Here is a 6071-nt window from a genome sequence, read left to right on the forward strand (position 1 = left end):
AAGTTTAAGTTGGGAAATACCCCAAAACCTCAGAGACTCTAGATCTCCACCATGGAAAAAATTAACATGACGGGCCAAAGATGTTTCTTCTTTCCTCCTAATAGTGCCCAAATGTTGGGATATACATCTACGGAACTCCTGGATGGTTTTCCCTATGTACAATTTATCACAGATACATTTAGCAGCGTATACAATTCCCTTACTTTTACAATTTATGAATTGTCTAACTTCATAATTCCTACCATCCACGGGATTCCGAAATGTTTTTACAGTAGGTAGATATTTGCAAAAAGTACAATTCCCACATGAATGTGAGCCAACCAGTTGGGATTTCAGCCACGTTCCTTTCTCTTTTTTATCTCTTTTTTACATCTTTTAGGTCTGAATCCATGGTCAGTAATCTCCAGTGCCTCTTAAAAATTATTGACACCTCAGTAGAGTAGCAGTCATAAGTTCCAATGTACCGTATCACTTGTGGGGAACCATTGTCTACCTTGTCTTCATGGAGTGCCCGATCTCTGCTGGTATTCCTTGCCCTTCTAAACGCTTTCTTTAGACAGTTGATGGGGTGTCCCTTAGCCATGAATCTAGACTTTAAATTCTCACATTCCTTTTGGAAAGTGGATTCCTCAGAGCAGTTTCTGCTCTGAGGTATTGTCCTACAGGTATTCCTCTTCATAGTGGTTCTGGATGACAACTGGTCCAGTGGAGCAGATTATTGGTAGAAGTGGGTTTTCTATAGATGTCAGTCTGTATTTTCAGACCATCATCTATATAACTAGTCATGTCAAGGAAATTGATCTTTCTTGTCTGAAGTTCATGCGTGAACTTCATCCCGATGGTATTATTATTGAGAATATCAACAAAATCCCCCCCCCCCAAAAAAATCCAAAAAAAAGGGAGGTATGACTATATTTGGGAGACTTATATTGTGATAGGGATATTTGGGAAGGGAATTATTCAATTGTGATGAGTATAACTGTGTATGGTGAATATGCTAAAATGATACAAATTCACACTGGTGTTTTTGGATATGGTGCCTTGATGGTTTTTGAACCCTGGACTCTGGTGCTGTAGGGCATCGGTATAAGCCACTGAGCCACTGTACTGCCCAGCAATTTTCATTGGTGAACCAGGTATAATGTGAATAATAAAAATTACAATGGGTAGGAGATCTGGTAATAGGAGTGGTTCTGAGCCGAAAGGAACATCAATGATTGGTGAGAATAACTGTCAGTCAATTTCTTTGACTGTTCACCTTTGGGAATTGGAGAAAACCACTGCCCATCATGTGTATGGAATTCTATTGGACTATGTGGGTAATGTCATGCTTAGTTACCTTTAAAGCAATTGGCTGGGTTTGGCAACACATCTAATATATCGGTAACCATTGGATATGATTTTTCCCTCCCCTAACCCGTGATGTCATTAACAAAGGAGATATAAGGCCAAACAGTCTCAATTTTGGAAGCCATTAGCCCAGACCTCTAATGAAGCTCTGAGGAGTGAAACATGTCAGGGGGGCTATTTGTCTGAGTTTTTAATAAGCCTGTGTCACTGGTCATAATTCAATTATTTCTGTTGTTAGGACTGCAGCCATCAACAGTATATATGATTTGATATTATTAGTGTTATACGACTGTGGGCATATCCCCTCATGTTACAGTGACGTATACCTTTCATGGTAGGACTGGTGACACTGGTGTTTTTAAACATCTTTTTTTTGGTTATACCTTTTAACAAGCACATTAATAAAAGTTATGTTTTAGGGTGGGGTAATAATAAGGGTATTTTGGATCCCGAGAACGAGATTAGTTTGTTTTTAGTTGTAACTTACCCTTGTCCCCGCTGGGGTATTTTTGGAATTGACTACTTTTACTGCTATTACTACTATTACTATACAGGCATTGACAGGTGGTACAGCCTAACTGCTCTCATTATATAGTGAGCTAGACATTACAGTGGAACAGCATAACTACTATCACTATACTCACTATACACTGAGCAAGACATTGATGGTGGTACAGGATAACTGCTATAATTATATACTGAGATTAGGGTTACCACATTAGCTTTGTTTTCCAGGACACACATCAATATTACATATTGCTGACCAGACCAGATAAAGTGTTTTGGGAATGTAAAGCAGACCTGGAAATATTGGGACACCAGTCCCATATATGTTAGCACATGCCACACCCCTTACACATATCTTTTTTGAAGTCACATTAATTGCCATTCAAATAGCTATAAATCATTATTTTTAAAATATATATTAAATTGTTTCTTAATGATAACAGAATACCACATTATTATTAAAATCCTTAGGAAACAAAAGTGTTAAAATTCTGGGGAACAGACAGAATCTTAGCTCAACGGCATCATGTATACCGGATAAAGATGAGATCAGTGCAACGCAGATAGTATGAGATAGAATCTTATGTGGTGGGATTGGAAGTACACTAAAAACGATAGTCATTCAACATGGGAAGCCTGAAACCACAATTTAGTGTGACTAATCCTTGAAATAAATATTATAGAGTAAATAACACAATACCTTAATTTTTACCTTAAGTTTTGTCTGTGGATAAAAATGAAATAGTTCCTACTGTAAATTAAGTGCCAGGAAACATGAGCAAATGCACACATCAGGATAGGCTCTGCCACACTGACACCCAAACACACACCTGGACAGGCTGTGCCACACTGATACCCGAACACACACCAGGAAAGGCTCTGCCACACCGACACCCAAACACACACACACACACACACACCAGAACAGGCTCTGTCACACCGACACCCAAACACACACACCAGGACAGGCTCTGCCTGCATCAGGATGGATTTTCCACACTGCTTTCTTGTTGCTCCCCACTTGTTTTTGCCCCTTTAGTATTGATTAATGTGATGCCCCACACCCTTGTATAATGGTCTCCAGCCAGCACTATATGTATTTATGCCCCCGGCCTGCCCCTCCCTTTAGTATTGATTTATGTGGTGGGCCCCAGCTTCCCACTTGTGTATTGATGCCCCTGCCAGTTACCATTTAGTATTGATTTATTTGATGCCACCAGCCATCCCCTTCTTGTTTATTGATGCCCACACTGTCATACCCCCTTGTATTTGTGCCGTCCAGTCAGCCCCACATTGTTTATTTATGCCCCCAATTATGTATTGCTTTATGTGATTCCCCTCCCAACCCCCATTATGTTTGAATTCCCCCACATACTTGTATATTGCCCCCAGCCTTCCCTCCATTGTGTAGTTGTGCCCCCACACAATTGTATTTATGCCCCCAGCCAGGAACCCCTTTAATATTGCTTTATATTATGTCCCACCCAGCCCTCTCTTGTTTACTCTTCCCCCCACCGCCTTGCACACTTATGCCAGCCCCCAGCCAGCCCCCTTTAGTATGTTATCAACATTTAATATATGTCCACATTGATTACAATCCCACCCCGCAACTATTTTATTTGTTTCCCGGCTGACTTCTTTACTCAGCCTGCCTGCTCTGCGCTCGGAACTCACTGCACGCAAGGAACTCCGATGACCGTGTGAGCCCGCCAGCGTCATGTCTCGTGTTAAAGGGGGCAGGACGAACAGCCTCAGCGGGGCAGCCGTCAGAGGCATCACGTTGCACGCCTTCAATGATCTACCGGTCCCCAGATCAGCCGGCCCACCGGGAAATCTCCCAGTTTCCCTGTAGACAGTTGGCAGTTCGTTTACAAATTGGCGGGGGGTGCAACAGAGGGGACCAGGAATAACCTGGGGGGGCAATTGCCTCCCTGTAGCGACGCTACTGGTGACAATTGACATGCCAGGACTGTGATGGCATGTTCGCTTTCTGCACCCAAACGGTGAGATCGGTACATATGATACAATCAAAATAAAGATATCTAAAGAAAGCCCTTCTTGTCCTGAAAAAACCCAATGTATAACTTATGTGGGTCCAGTAAACAGGAAAGAAGAAAATTACAGCTGAACACGAGCACCGCAGAAATGTTATAACAGCCATTGTAACAAAGGGTACAAAAAATAAAATCAGCCATTGTCACGAAGAGTAAAAAGATTAAGCACCATAATATACCTAACTTTATTACATATATCTATATTTTATTTTACATATATACCTTGAGGGGTATGTTTTTATATTTTGATATATCACTATAAAAGAACATTTTTATAACTGTACTAATTATTTCACATTTATTTTATAATGTAACTCAGTCGTGATTATTGGATCTCCAAGTGAGAAGGGGCGACAGAGGAGTAGTCCGCACAGGGCGCCAGAACACTTAAGTCCGGCTCTGCTGGTGAGACCTTATACGCAGTACTTGGGACCATATCTTCAGAAGGATATACAGTCATGTGAAAAAGAAAGAACACTCTCTTTGAATTCTATAGTTTTACATATCAGGACATAACAATAATCTGTTCCTTAGCAGGTCTACTAATTAGGTAAATACAACCTCAGATAAACAACAATGCATGACATATTAAATGTGTCATGATTTGTTAAACAACAATAAAGTCAAAATGGAGAAGCCATTTGTGAAAAACTATGTAGATCGTTACTGCTTCCATAGGAATTAACATGCTAAATAGCAGACGTGTTGCTAATCAAATTCCCTTGATTTGCATCTGAACAAACCACGCAACTAGTGGAACAATGTCCTTTGGACAGACGAGTCCAAAAGTGGAGATGTTTGGTTTTCGACAAAGGTGGCGCTGTGCATTATGGCCAAATGCAGCATATCAGCACAAACACCTCATACTAACTATCAATCAAAGTGGTGGAGGGGTGATGATTTGGGCTTGTTTTGCAGCCACAGGACCTTGCAGTCATTGCATCAACCATGAACTCCTCTGTATACCAAAGTATTCTTGAGGCAAATATGAGGCCATCTGCCTGACAGTCAAAGTTTGGCTGCAAATTGGTCATGGAACAGGACAGTCTGGGTGCTGGGGAAAGTTCTTATGTACCCTATTATAGAGTTAAAATGGGATGTCTAAAGATGGTTGTATATTTCACAGAGGTTGTTGGAAATATGTAAATCAGAATTTAGTTAATTAACAAATGAGTTAAACCACAATTTGGAATAACAATATTATGGGAGAATTTGATGATAAAAAAAATATAACAAAACAACTGCACCTTGTTTGTCCCATAAAAAAGTGGCGACATCACTGGGGTTCATGATTTAAGTATTAAATTTATGCTTGTTATTTTTCTTTTTTTACTATTTTGAAAATATTTTCATTTGTTTCTAGCTTTGTTTTGGAAGTGGGAGAAACTATTTGTAACTAGAGTTTGTGGCAAATACCTTTACACCAAATTTGTCAACACTGAGCCTCAATGTTGGATCAAAATCCATATTAAATCCTTGTGGTCATCTAGCACACATCACAAACATATAATGCATTCAATGACCATTAGGGGTTACAGATGGCCCTGGGTTTAAGCCTTACCCTCACTAACTTCTGTCTGTCATGAACTATATTAGTGTATGTCATTGTAGAGGTATATTTAATATGTTTGCACAATACAGATACAATATAATAATAAACATAAAACGCCAGACTTTAACCCCTTCAATCCCCTATAGACGTACCGGGACGTCTAGCCTTTCGTGCAGCGTCAGGAACACATCCCTGCCGCTGCACGGGAGAACAGGCTGTCGTTTGACAGCCTGGACCCCCCCCTGCAGCCCGATCCCCTGTAACAACTTGGTGTGTCATTAGCCTTGGGGGACTGAACCACATCCAGGTCAGTGACATTACTGCCGGATGTGCGACACTGGGGGAGAGAGAGAGAGAGAGAGATAGAGACAGAGAGAGTTCGTTTTGCAGAGCTGCAGTGCTTAGTGCAAAACCACATTATATATTGGGGATAGTGTAGTGTTTTAGAAATTGGCCAGGTAGGTACAATGGCGCAACATGTCTTCAGCGCTGAGGAGGCTCATGACTGCCTCACTCAGTCTGATGACGATGCCACTCTGACCGCGTCAGACGCCGAGGCCACTCTGACGGCGTCAGACGCCGAGGCCACTCTGACTGCATCAGATATT

Source organism: Sceloporus occidentalis, unplaced genomic scaffold, assembly GCF_023333645.1.
Source record: "Sceloporus occidentalis isolate IW3139 unplaced genomic scaffold, rSceOcc1.0.p SCAF_485, whole genome shotgun sequence".
Classification (NCBI taxonomy): Eukaryota; Metazoa; Chordata; class Lepidosauria; order Squamata; family Phrynosomatidae; genus Sceloporus; species Sceloporus occidentalis.